This window comes from Myripristis murdjan, chromosome 5 (assembly GCF_902150065.1).
Source record: "Myripristis murdjan chromosome 5, fMyrMur1.1, whole genome shotgun sequence".
Taxonomy (NCBI): Eukaryota; Metazoa; Chordata; class Actinopteri; order Holocentriformes; family Holocentridae; genus Myripristis; species Myripristis murdjan.
Window position 1 is genome coordinate 30,612,037 of NC_043984.1, and position 15,341 is coordinate 30,627,377.

A 15,341-nucleotide genomic window follows, 5' to 3' on the forward strand; every position below is an offset into this window, starting at 1 on the left:
GTCTGAACTTTGTTTCTTCAAGATGGGGCCTGCTTACAACCATCATTATAGCAGTACCTTCATAACCATGGTTAATCAAAAGGGTCCAAACAGAAATCTTCATCTCTGTGAGCGATGACGGTGTAGCCCAGGTATGAGCCAGAGACACAGAGCACATAATTTGGGAACCCAAAGGGTGTTATGAAGCTTTATTCTAATTGTGGGATACATAAATCAAGAATTTCATGTCACATTTCTTTAAACGTTGCATCCATAATAAATCACAATTTGGCACCGAGGTGAATAATAGATGCGATGCTATTTGTTGGTTATAATAGACCATAGTTTGAGCATGCCACATAATGACAAATCTGTAGCCCTCAGGTCAGTGTCTGTGTGTTATCCATTTGTCTGGTTGTAAAATGTTAGCAGTGTTAGAGCGTCTGCAATTAAACTGTTGGTACTGGGACTGTGCCTGAAAGCACAAAGAGCTCTATTAAATTATTTTGCATTTTAGGGGATTTTAGAGGTTATATCTATCGTCTTTATCTTTTAATTTTTTTTTGCAGCTTTGAACGATGGTGGCCCAAAATGACATTCACTTGCTGTAATTTCAGTACTAATCTCACTTAAGCCCGGCGTCATACTACGAATATTTTCTCATGATATTCGTGACAAAAACACATTTTGTAAATACGGCATAGAACTCTATATTTAAAGGATTACATGGGTTTTAATATTGCACTCATGCCAGCCAGCTGCTTTTTTCGGTCCAGGTAAAGATGTTTTCCCCTCCATCAGCGAGTCCCTTCACCTGAGCAGGTACCGAACGTCTGCCACGGGCTCTTGTGTTGTTCGGCGCTCTGGGAGACGAAGCCATGCAGGAGGTCTCAAACCCCCTTTTGTTTGCCACGGTGACTGACAGTTGTCCTAATCCCGGAGAAGCCAAAGGAAATATCATCAAGATGCACTTAATTACACTTTTTTCTCCTGCAGGCCTTTCTACCACATGTGTGGCATGTATCTGAAATTACACTCCACGTATGAAAAGGCTTAGAAATGATTCTCGTGCTTGTGTTAGCTTGCAGTTCATACCAATTTGTGGAATATGTCGAAGAGTGTCACGCTGTTATTAGGGCTTGCAGCACAGATGGAGCAAAATTATGAGTTGTCCCTACAAAGGTTTACATCAGACGCTACGCCCTCCGCGCCCTCTTCCACTGGTAAAAAAACGTGTGAAGAATGCAGTAATGACACATGGTGTGCAACGTATGAGCTGGTATGCCGAGAGCGCACGGGAGGTATGTCCCTGTGGCCATGCTAACATGAAAACCAAATAAGCAAGCATGAATACATCAGCCACGCAAACGACTTCCTGCTTTACACCCGGCAAGCTATAATTTTTTGGCCCAAATAAAAGGATGTTAGAACGTTTTGAAGCGCACGGAGCGCTCGAATAATGAGAAAACTCCCATGTCTAATGCCTGAAGCAGAGTGTGGGTGGTGAGGTTGAATCAACAACTAATACATATCCTGTTGGCTGTTTTATTGCATGGAATCTTTACGTTCCTATATGAAACGCGGATTCTGATTGATTGTGCGCGGGGTTTTTCTTAATAGAGATGGAATGGACGCTATCGCCGTGTATGAATTCCTCTGTGCAATTTGCTTTTCTCGCCGGTTTCATCACCTCACACCATTCACAGTTGATTTAGGCTGAGGAATGCGGTGGATCATCCCAGTGAGGGCAGCTGGAGGAACCTGAAAACATGGCTGACAGTTGTGACAGTTGTGCTAAAATAAGTTTGAGTAATGAACAACCCGATGACAGACCAACGCTATATCAATGCGTCTAAAACAATTGGGCCCTCTTCAAATGGTTTTGAATGATGAATGAAAAGGATCTCATGCCTGACTCAGCGGGAGTGATTCTGATGTTCCCGTTGCTTATCAGCGCTGTTGCCATACATGGACAGTGACGGCTGCAAAGGATGCGCTCACCATCGCAAATGTTATGTTAGATGAGCGTGATTTACATCCTACAGTGTCCTTATCATCTCTTATTTTTTATCATAAATGGTGCATATTATTTATGGTAGTGTCTTGGTAACGTAGCAAACATTTACCTAACTTGTATTGCATCATCACCGCTTCAGCATTAAATTAATTCATTTGTGACGTTTCCATATTAAGACAAATGGACATATTGCTGTACACATCCAAACCCAAGTAGGGTTCAGGTGCAAGATAAATAAAGATAACTGCATACATCTTTCCCTTCTGGACGTTTCCATGTTAACAAATTTCACTTTTTTCACTACTCCCTATCACTGATTAATTTAACACAATTGGTGATTCAACCTATAGCCAACTTTTGCATTTGCTGCTCTAAAGCCTCATCATCTGGAATCTTTCCTTGGGAAAGTCCTTTGCTGCACAGGAAGGGATGTGTTTTACATTTCCAGTTTGCTTGGAATAAACAGGAGAACAAATAAATGAGCACCAGCTTCAAGAAGTTAAACTTTATCAAGAGAAAACTCGAGGATTAAAAGACAGTTCCACCCACACTGTTTGATTGACAGGTGATCTCTGAGACGTGCAGTGCAGAAACATAACAATGAGCGTTTGCACCAAAAATTTAACCAAAACAGCAAGAATTATGCAGAAATCATGCACTTTTAGAGCAATGAATGATTCTTCACCCCATGTCAAGGCTAAGAGCTTCATTGCAGAGCCACCAAACAACCACACCAGCCTCAGTCACATAAGACAGATGCAGCATCGAACTAAGATTGTACAGCCTCTTAGTCTTCAGTGGGTTTTTGCCGCCCCTCTCCTGTCGGCTCCGCACTCCTGAAACTGAAGAGCGCGCTGGAAACCTGAGCCTTGTTTTCCTCTTTGAGTTATGGCTGTGCTTACAGTACCTGTGCAGGACCTCTGCACACGTTATCTTTACGTCCAATCGCTTGTCTTTTTTCACACATGCATTGCCTCAGCCGGGAAACTATTTTGCTCGTATTCATCAAGCGCATTTCTTGATGAGGTTTATGAGAAATAACTGAGATAAGGCGAGTTGTAAATGTGTGTGAATCTGGGGTTTGCACTAAAAATGCATGCTTCAACAGCTTACTATGATAGAGCTCTTAATCACACTGGAAGCAATACAGATTTTTTTCTAAGCTTACTGGTATTATCTGTGTCAAAATGCCCAGGTGTTGAATGCAGAAGCAATCTTTTTTTCCCCCCCTCAACCTGCCGCGCATTAAAAAAAAGTCTTTTGATTCGTCAATTTTATAGTTCACAGTAAGGTCACTACAATGGCACGGCCTTATAAACTGTGGAAACTAGGAGATTAGTATAATAATGACTGCAAGGCTTAGTCATTTGCGCTGGCAACATTAGCCCAGGATTGGATCCGTGAACTCGAAGCTCTCCACCGTGTTGCTTTAAAACAACAAGTTTCAACAAGTGACAAGACATGGATTCTACAGGGAAAAAAAGACCTCAGCTCAATTCTGTGCCAAATGTCATGCTTTGGAAGTCGAGGCAGCACTGACTCGCAGTTGTCTGCACCCTATTAAGATTATGCAGTTCCTATGCAGGGCCATGTGACATATTAAAAGCCAGGGTCCATGTCAGCTGTCAGGGTAATGATACTGCAGAGAAAACAATAGCGACAACAGTACCTCTGGCTTTGGTGACCTTTCATCTCGCTGCAGCCCTCTGATGTTCAGACAAGTCTGGCAGAGGTAAAAAGGGAGACAGAGATCAAAACCTTTTGAAGACCCATAATGCAATTACATTGTGCAACTTTTTTCAGGTTGAAAGAGATTGTGCGGTAGTTTGCGCCTTTTGTTCTTGCAAACTGCATCTGACATTGTTGGGATGGGTTTGCTGCTTGTTATTGTTTGCAGAGCAATTATATTAATCTTTCAGGCAGGGCAGGAAACGAAGGCACTTTCACTGTTTAGCCAGCCAATTAGGTTTTTGGAATACAAAAAAGACACTCAAATGATAGCTGGTTACCTGCCAAAGAGGCTCACACACAAGACAAATTTAGCAACCAATAGTTAGAAGTTTAGTTGATGGTAAATTTTGTCCTGTGCTATTATGGGATTAGCTGTATTACATGTCAGACCATAATGAAAGTCAGATTATACCTCTTCAGCGCTTACAGTTGCACATCTAAGTTATATTTTTAGATTTTCAGACTCTTCTTGGCTGCTGTCAACACTGCACAGTTGCATATGTTAATGTGGGTTGTAAGAATGTGCACATGTAAACAATACGATGTTGTGAATGGGTGAAGCTCTGCACCTGGCAAACCCCAGAAGTTAAGCAAACACATGTGGGATCTAAGTTCATATTTCTCAGAATAAGGAAAATAAAGGCTATTTCTTTCTTCTGCTCTCTGCGTTGTGCATTCTCCTTTCCCATGGTTGCCTCATGTTGCTTGTTGCTGTCCCCCCTCTATCATTGTTTAGACAGCTTGAGGCCTCTTCAAGAAGGGAAAGTTGATATTTATGTTGAGGCTTTCTGACTGACCATAAGCAGGAGGAGATCATGTCTGTGCTCGGGCAGCCTGGCACCGATACAAGCTTTTCCACAGCTCTTTGGGGATAAATGGACAGGTTCAGACAATGGTCCATGTATTCAACAGGTGAGGATTTCTGCTTGTTCTCTCTCTCTCTCTCTCTCTCTCTCTCTCTCTCTCTCTCTCTCTCGCTAGCACAGGCAGGCTGCGTCACCAAGTGCTCCACTAACACACATTTTCCATGGAGATACTCTGGATGCTCCTCTTTTTCCAATTGATCTGGATAGACGTTCTGTCTCCATTTAGCCCTTGAGTGTGTTCCAGTGATAGCTAGCTGCAGGAGCCGATTCCCTCTGCCGCCTGATTGGCTGAGAGTGCAGTTCAGCATGAGGTCAGAGGTGTCCGTCTGTGTCATCCTCCACCCAGAAAAACACAGCTGGCCAGACCAGTGATGTCAGATGGAGGATGTTAATTAAATAACCAATGCCGCCAAGGCTGATTGACATGGAATTAATATTTTAAACACAAAGGTCCAACAAGAAGACGAACATGGACTGATTTGGTTAAGTCCTACCATGCATTTGTGGGAATGACACATACACCCACGTAATTATCAATTATTTGATTGGGACTTAAGCTCTCTGGCTTCCTCGCTGATTAACAGCCTTCATGTCTTCTATGGGCAACACAGCAAGTCTTATTTTCAAATAACATGGCAGGGTATGTGTTGTCTTATTATTATATAAAAAAAAATGGCAAACGCTAAATCACAACAGGAGAATTAATACCGCTCCCCTGTAATGTGATTTCACTGGAGCTCATTTGCATACACAGATGGACTTTGCAGCTAAAGTGTGAAGATTTATAGATAAAAGACACGAATACACGAATCAGCAGCCTTAGGGGTGAAGACTCAAGTAAGGAACTATTTCCTGCTCCTATATCCTTGCACAGATACATGCACGCTGTATGTATCTGAGTTCATACTCCTTCAGGGCACATAGATACAGCTTGCTGGTGTTCTTCGACAGGACATAGCTCCCGATGAAACTCTTCTCCCCCGCGGGCTTACCAGTGGAATCCGCTGGTAAATAATCCGGGTCATTGTTTTTGGAAAGCTATGTGACTGGTGAGTTTTTCACATGTTAGTTTTTGATGTTTTGAACTTCACAAACCCATCAGCGCCAATATCTTGGGGTGAAGGGAGACAGAGACGACTGTGGCCGACTTGAAACCTCCCCAAATCCCACAGAAACTATCTGGATGGATAGGCAGGGCTAGAGGTTAAATGGGAAAATAGCTTCTTTTTGCTATTTTGGGTGAACTGTCCCTTTAAGTTTTCACAAAAACTCAACTTTCACCTCATTTTATTAATGCTATCCTGCTCAGTAAAGGACACAGTTGGTTTATTCAAAGTCTCATCGCGCCCACAGGCACAGTTTCGAGAAGTGAAGCGTCTCACTTCTGCCTGTCCCGCCTGACTTTTGCTCTTGAGGACCGGTACCACACAGAGGACTGAGAGCGAGACGAGACTGTACTCCTATTGTGCACCGAGTTGAAACAGGACAACAGATCAAGTCCAGCTATTTACAAACTCGTCCCGAATTTCTGGGCCACATGATAGGCTGACCCAGCACCGTGGCATTGAGGGACACAATGGCTGTGGCTCCCCAGGAATAAAGCAGCGCTCCTCGGGAATGCCTAGCGGGTTCCTGGAGGCCATTCCCCATTCAGCAAACAATCACTGCCAGGTAATAAAAGAAGCATTTGTGTGATATGTCAGCAGTGTGTGCAAGGCTTAAAAGCAAAGAGATGGTGTGGCATGATTGCATTCACTTGCTCTCCCAGAGGGGAAAGCTATACTATTATTATTACCAGTAGCCATTGACACAGCTACCTCTTTGAAATAAAATGTGGCAAGGCACTGTCAGATGATACTTGTGCGATCACAACCGCCATAAATTGCAGTTCCCGAGGAGCGCTGATCTCTGGTTACAGCTGCAGGTACAACAAAGACTTATCCCCAGTCATAAAATCCCTCATGAATCTAACAAGAAAAATTATATAGGATTCCTCTGAAAATGTGACAGAATCAAACTGGAATCTTGTCTTGTTTTACAGAAACCAATCTTCCAGGATCCCAGTTGGACAGTCCAGCCATGAAAAAAGTCCCATAGGGGCAATTTTAAACACTAACATGACAGATTTGACCCCCATTTTTATTTTTTTATTTGGTTTTTATTTTGCACAGCATTGCCAGAGCAGAGTCTTGTCAATCAAACAGTGTCTCATCTTTTTCCTGTGATTTCCTATAATAGAGTTTGAGTTTGAGTGGATATTGCTTCTCATGCTAAAACTAGAAAAGTAAGTGAAGTAAGTCAATAAAGGTAAAGCTTTATTTACAGCCATAGGTTCAATCATGCTTAAAGTGAAGCTTAAGTTATATGAAAATGTCACAGATTATTACCCTGCAGGTATTTTATGATTTTTTTTTTTTTTTTTTTTTTTTTCATTAATGGCAAATAGGATACAGGAAGATGTTTTTTTCCACCTCCTGGAATTTCTCACTTACACACACATTAAGACAGGAATATCATTCATATTTTTTATCCATTCAATCTGCCCGTATTTGTTTGGAAATGCTCCCGATATGATAGACTTGAGATCAGTCCATCACACTTTGTCTCCAGCTGCTACAAGACAGGGTGCCACAGAGCCATAAAAGCTAGTCTGTACATGTGTGTTTTCTACATGCCTCTTAAAACACATGGAAACACACACATTTGTTTTGTCTCATCTGCCTGTGGTGTAACCCTGAGCTACAGACTTATTAAACCCATTCATCATTTCACCCAACGCAGACTGTCACAGCGCTGGTAGCTGGAGGACAGCACCAACAAAAGATGTGGTTTGTATCAATCAACTTTTGCGTGATCTTTTATTGCCACATATGATCTGAAACCGCAGTGTTTTGGCTGTCTGGGGCATGCAGCATCTTTACTATAGCTAAATGCATATTTGAGCGTGTTGAAATGTCAACAGTACAATTTTGCACACTGAAATTACAGCTTGCATGTAGTTGAAAAGGTCAGGCTTTCTTGTGGAGAAGAAGTTTTCATCTTTGTGATAACAAGAAAAACACACAGTTTTTAAACATATGAATCTGTCAATTTAATCACAATTCACCACCGAATCCTCACATCTGGACCCTCAGTAACTCTCAATTAACTACTGACCTCGTCATTCTGCTGGTACAGTTATGTGTTTGGCAAATCGAAGGGCACATGGTCATTGTCTGAATAACTAATTTGTGCTGTTCTTTATAATTAAGGCAGACAAAGCTGTGGTGAAGCCTGGTGTCAGTGGAGTTAAAAGCTACACCTTATCTTTGACACAGCCGGCATACGGCAGCATGTCAAAACATAAATCAAGCTTTTTCTATATATATTCTGACCGCATTTCCCACAGAAAGTTATAAAGAAGTTTACATCAAAGAGTTTATCAGTCAGTGAGTACATTTTTGTCCAGGGGAGACTGTTTTTGGTGATTTACGGTTAAGGGATTCTACATGAATGTATGCCCCTGCGACCGCTGGATTGTTAAAGTTAATCCTCTTAACTCCAACCCAGTGTTAAACTCTGACAGCGAGGCCCCATAATGTGGCTATCAGGAGCAATCTCATAGCCGTGGAGATGCTAAACAGCCTGGCGTGTTGGGTTAGGCCCCCAAAAAGCAGAATACGTCTTGAAAGAGGCAATATTTTTCAAATTGTCTGGCTAGTGAGCAACGATAAAGCTGCCTGTCACATTTTTCTCCCTGGCTACAGAGGCTCCCTTTCAGAGGAGCTCTCAGGCCCTCCGATGTGACACGCAAACCCCCTTCCGGCCTTGTTTGCATTCAAATGTGATAAAAACTAAAAGGTGACTTTCCCCCACAGCTGGGCAGAAAACGGATTAGGCTGAAGTGACAGGCATCTCGGGGAGCCTGCCTCAGCGGCGAGTCAGACCGGGGAAGAAAGGAGGCCTCACTAAGCTCAGCTTTGGAAGCCAATTGAGGGGTTTTACTATCCCTTTCACACTTCCAGTGTTCCCAATGGCAGCCAGCCAGCCATGGTGACCAGCTCACAGACAAGGTTACTCATTCAGCGGAGGTCCCTCCCAGTGCCATGGTGCAAACCCACCGCAACCTGGAGCTTGACCTGGGGTTTAATTTTACGTAATCTCAAAGTGCTGTCTGATTCTTCAAGGGAACGTGAGAAAAATCAAAAAAAGTGTTTTATCTGTAGCCTCACTCACTTGGTACTGAAACATGGTTTATTCTACAGCGTGAGCCATGCTGCAGTATGGTATTTATTTTCCACCAGACCTCCGCTGTATGGCTGCTGGCTCCAGATTACAACCAATTGACTGTCCCTCGAGCAGAGTTTGTTTAAAACTCAACTCCCTGTTGACTTTGGCTTAATCCACTGCAAGACACAGGATGCTTCTATTTGAAAACAAGCAAAGACAGTTCCATTTACATGCTATGGGACATGAGTTCACCTCACCAGATGACTCACAGAAGTTGCATGTTTGTTTTTAGATTTTTTTGTTTAGTATATCATTTTGGTAAAACATTTCACCAGAGACCAGTAATATTCTTCAGACCCAGCGGTGGTACAAACTAGGTTCGTTTTAATTAGAAACCCAGGATGCCTGTGTGCCCAAATTAGGGCTGCATGTTATTTCAAACTGCTTTTTATTAAGAAAGTTTGGGATTTGGAGGAGACCTGAGTCTGTGCCTGGCAGCTGCACGACCTCCTCAACACTCGTGCTGAATACCATGAGGCTCAGGAATTAGGGCGCCATCTGCAGGCTCCTCTCACTTTGAATGTCATTTGTGGGGCTCCTTGACCACACACACACACACACACACACATACACAGAGCTTGCTCACATTTGTATAAATTTACTAATCAGGCTCAGGCTATATTGTAGATGCTTAAATCCAAAACAATACAGCACCATGAACGCTTAAATATTTAAGTTTTTGATCAAATACAAAAAGTCTGATAGAACCTAATCACAAAGCTCCTCGTCCAGCAAACCTTTGGTAGGACCAAAACCAACAATATAACTTATGATAAATACATTATTTTCATAATTTTGGACCAAAACTCTGCATTCAAATTTGAACACTGCATGCATGCAAAACAGCAGGATTTGTGCAGGTGTGTCAAAGGGAATAATTCAAGTTTATTGTTTAGTCTATAAATATTTGTTGTTTTAGTTTAAAATCACAAGTAACCCAATTTGCTGGGTATTGCAAGTGGTACTAACACAAATGACAAATTTAACTGAAACAGTGTTGTTTAAGAGGCATCATTTATTTAATAATTTATCTGCACAAATTACAGCATTTTAATGCAGCATGGAAGGCACTGCAGTCACTCCAACACCATACCCACACTTTTCTCTTATACACACAATTTCACAAAAATGGTGTGCCTGAGAAACTGCACATTCCAACATCACAGCAGTATAACAAGAATATCCATACACCAAACACATTAAAAACAAACAAGTCACCAAATATATAAATACATAATACACAACCAAAACAAGTAGAAAAACAACAACCAATAAGAATGCAACTTTAAGAGCGTGGCTATGTAGTTAAAATACTTAAGCAAGCTCTATGAATTTAAATTTCATCTGATGAATTACTGTGATCACTGTCATTACAAAATGCATTTATTATTAATGATTTATTAGGCTGGTTATAAATACCTGGTTGGATTTCTCCATTGACTGATTCACAGAAAGGCTTTGGAAAAACCCATTTTGTCTATTCAATCAGCAGTTACTCATGCACCATTAGTTCTTAATCAAGCTATAACTCTTTATTTTCATAAACCCCAGCAGACCAACTTTAAGGGCTTGAGAGAAATGTTATCTATGCCAGAAAAACATGTTGCAGCCTCTTTACGTACGCTGGTTCAAAATGTGCTCGTTTTTAATATAATTAGACATTATCCTACTGTATTTTCAGGTCACTTATGTTATCTTAAGTTATTTCACCTTGATGTATGACTGATGAATTTTGCAAAGAGCTGTTCATACAAGAAATAAATCAGTTGCAATGTCAAAACAAAGGCTTTACAAACTCAGTAACAACTAAATAAATCAATTCTGTCACATTCAACCACATTAGGTGATTAATTTTGACGGTGTCTTGTTGATCATCATTCAAGGAGCCGGCACTGTGAATAAATATGGGAGGGATTTAGTTGTTCAGCTCCGTTGTTACGTGGCATGTTATATGTCATGGTCATGCAAACATGACCCCCTGTTCTTTCCGTGATTCTCTCCTCAGTCATCAAATGATTCAAGTCAGCAGCAGCACCTGAACAGACTGCATGTTAAACCTCAAGGTGAGTAAACTCATATTGAAACGCTTCGCTCCTCCTTCCTGGTGATCATTTTAATTTAATAAAGCTTTGAGCTCGCAGGGAAGCGAAATCTATTGTCCATTAACTTTTAAGAGCAGGGAAGCTTCAGTTGTTTTCATTATTGAGGAGGATATTATCTCATCTTTAATGAGAGGGCATATGACGGTGTTTCATAAGACAAGCCTCTTTGAAGAGGTTCAGACAGGATATCTGAAAGTGGATAAGATATCACCTCAAGGCTGGAGTGTCAAACCCCCAACGAGGCAGCTGTGTATATCCATGTCATCACTCACACATTACCTGTCTGCACCTCTTTCACACGCACACACACACACACACATGCACACACACTCTGAAAGTCAGTGTGGCAAATCTCCCTGATCCCTCTCAGATCACACTGTGTTCAATGTGACTTTACTGAACAGCCCCAGTCTGAAGGATCTGCATCTCTGCTGAACAGAGGAACAGAAAATCATTATGATAAGTCAGAGACAGACATTTGGAGGTGGCCGAGGTGTGTCCGCTGCAAAAATTCAAACATCACAGTCTACCAGCCGACTTAACAAATAATAAAAACTCTTACCTCAAGGTGATTGTCTGCGGTGAAAAATACAGCAGTAACAAAAAAGCTGCTCTGTGCAGAATGCTTACACAGCACAAAGATGGGCATAGCGTTTTTTAAAGAATTCAGAGCTGACAAAGGTTTAAGTCAACTTGATGTTCATAGCATACTGGAAAAAAAAGATAAACCTATGAATCAAAGTGACTAACATCAGCATAATTAAAGCAGGTAAAGTCAGAGGTGTGTGGTACATTCAGGGCGCTGTGGCAGCGTCCCTCCTGTAATTCCAGCTGTAAAATACATATTTTAATGACTAATTGTTAAATGTTCCCTGATCGGGTTATTTGCCACTGCAGCGACTACAGGAGATATGATGGTACTGGTGGTAATTGTAAAGTGAAATCAGCTGTTAAATTGCAACTAAAAGATACTTTTTTAAACTTTTAGGAACTGCTAGCCAAGGTGCTAACCACCAGCACAGCCAAAATACACACCGTTACCCAGGGCAACGCCGCGCCACTGGCTAAAATACTGTAAACTCAGTCTTACTGTGTGTTTTGTCTAGATGGTAACCTTAGTTCTCTTGCACAATCTCACGCATGCACACTTGCCTTAGCATAGTAGCATTTGACTCTGCCTTAACCTTAACCCTAACCTTAACCTAACCATAAACATAACCTAAACCTCAACCTTAACCCTAACCATACTTTCAGGAATTCAATCCCAGATTTACAAATCTAGGGTGACAGGCTTAAAGTGGGCTCGTAGTTACAGTTACACTAAAGGAACTAAAGGATCATTTTAACATTAAGAAGATGAGATGTTATTAAAACTAGTGAGGCCAAACAAGATCATTACCACGACATATGTCACTGCCGGCGGGAAATTGTTCTTTCACCACAAAAAGATAAAACTTTCAGAGTTTCTGGCATGGGCTGAAAGGTGAAAGGTTGATCACAACATGTTCATTTGGAAACTATTTTTGGCATTTCTGCTTTATTTGACAGCCCCAGTAGAGAGAAAGAGAGAGACAGACAGGAAGGGCAGGGGAGAGAGAGGGGATGACATGCAGCAAACTGCCTGAGGTCGAATTCAAACACAGGACACAGCGATCAGGGTTCAGCCTTAACATGTGCAACATGCTCTTATACAGTGAGCCACCGGGGTGCCCCGGGGAAACTCTTTTAATTACGGTACTGCTGACATATACGCTACCAACTGTCTCCAAGGTCCTGGGTTTGATTCCCGGCCGGCCAGACAGAGTCCCTCCTGTGTGGAGTCTCTATTTTCTCCCCGTGTCTGCTTGGGTTTCCGCTGGGAGCTCCGGTTTCCTCCCGCAGCCCAAAGACATGCAAGGTAGGTGAATTGGAGATACTAAATTGCCCCTGGGTGTAAATGTGTGTGTGACTGTGTCTGTCTGGGTGACGGACCAGCGATCCGTCCACGGTGTTCCCCTGCCTTCCACCCAGGTCTGGGATAGGCTCCAGCACCCCCGCAACCCTAACTAGGATAACTTTGGACAGTGATTGATTGATGATGTCGTCACCATGGGAACATTTTGTTAGGAGTAATTATACCAAGGTATCACTGCCACTTTGACATTTGTTTACTAATGTATGAAAATAATACACCGTACCTTTAAGCACTCCCGTGGATTACCCAACCAGGAAAATAGTGTCAGTCACCAGTCAAGATAAAATCCTGCACACAGACGATATGATCCACACTTCTCAGCTGCCAGCAACACTCTTCAGTTGGATAAGGTGTTTGTATTGCTACAACAAGTGATCTTGAGACTGTTGAAATATATTCTTCAAGTGGAGTGTCCTGGTAGCTCAAACTGGCTGAGACGAATACAGTCTGAGTTTGAATCCCACTTGGGGACCTCAACCTGTCTTTCTTCACCATTTTGAACTACCAAACATATACAAGTATTAATAAACATATTAACAATAACCTTAATGCATATGGCGATAGAGCACAATATGTTGTCTGATCCTTGAGGTGCAGATTTTGTTCTCTACAACATGCAAGGGCAAGAGGCAGAAAATTCACAAAGACCAGAGGAGAATCAGAGAGATGTATATTTCTTGTGACTGCCCAGAGCCTGTCAGACAGGTTTTCTGCTTTTACACCAAAATAGCTTCCAGGCCCCGGAGGCTTCCATATACATCTCTGAGAGGCACCGAGGAGCTGCAGGAGCCAGCAGGCACAGCAGCAGATAAAGATGACAAACCTCCCCAGTTTAACCCCTAAATCTGCCATTCAAAATCACTCTCTAGATCTGCAAAGACAGCTGCTTCCTCCCAAAGAAGCATGCAAATCTTTATCTTATCTACTCCTCATTCCTCTCCTGGTTGTATCTAAAGGGGATAAGTATGTTCACTGAATGTATTATGGATGAAAATAAATACAGCTGGTGCATCGGCAGCTTAAATCTAATGCCTTTTAATGCATAGGAAAACTGGGGGTAATGAAGTCAAGGGGGGGAAAAAAACTCCAAAGACAGCCATTATTGTCAAAAAAAATGTAGTTTGCCTCATGGAGTATTATCTGCCATAAGAAAATGGATGACATCTCCAATGCTTTTTGCATTTCCACTGCAGACTGTGAGACACCCAGCTCTTTTTGTATCTAAGCACACCCTCCAAACAAAACATTCACAGCCACAACCACTATGGTTTGATTTAATGATGATTAAGGAAGGCAGTCTAACCTAATTTTCCACACCAGCGACATGGATGGATGCCCTGTGTTCCCAAACTTAACCATTAATAAGACGCAACACGCTTGTGGTGTCAGGAAAGCATCACCTGGAGATATGTGCACAGTTTCACATGTCTGGGTATGAGCAAAACCTGCCAGGAGCTCTCTGGAAACAATCTTCCACAAGACATTATATCATCACCTCGTTTTATTGCACTATAATGGCATGATGGCAGCCCGGTCCATTTTGGCACTAATTACAAGAATGCATGTATTAAAACTGAATTTAAAAAAAGAGTCATCAGCAACACTGTAATCATCACCATCATCACCCACACCATCACTACCATCACCACCACTCCCATTCCCAGAAGCCGTTGTCAATTTTGCCATTTGTGTTATTAAATTGAAGATGTTATTTTTCACTCTGGCATTGGCTGACAGGGCTCTTCAGCAGTAACTGACAGAACATGTCATCTAAACATGCGCTCTCAGGCAGTTAAAGGTTTGTTAAAATTGGTGATGTAAACGCTGAGGCAAAACAGAGCTGCGTTTTGAATTATGACGGGCAATGAAAGCTGAAGAGAGTGTACGTTCCGCTTGCCGTGTGCACTTGAAAGTCTTCAAAATCAGTGGAGAACATTAACTAAAATTTAACTGCCCCAAGAAGTCCTTGAATTTTTATTTTTTTATTTATTTTTTTTTTTTGGTCATGTCTTCTTGGTTGAAAATTGATTGACAGACCAGACCATTTAGTTACATTTGGCCTCTTGCCTTTCGTCTGTGGATCACATACCAGAGGCCCTACCGGTGCTCTGTACTTAACCACCTGGCAAAGAAATTTTATCCTCGCACACATCAGGAAGAGACAAAGAGACTGAGATGGAAAGCAGTTTTAGGAGTGCAATTGTTTCTCTGCATATCATCAGGGAAAACCTTGTGATATGCAAAAGATTTGTGGCTTTCCTGTTAGAACTTCAGCTGAGAGAACATATGGTCCCATTAATTCAGTGTTTGAACTCAACTAAAAACAAATAAGGATGTAAGTTTCTATCTTGTCTTCCTTGGACAAAATCTTAGACAATTTTATGGCTGGTTTGAAAATGAAAATATACTAGGGAGGGTAGCGG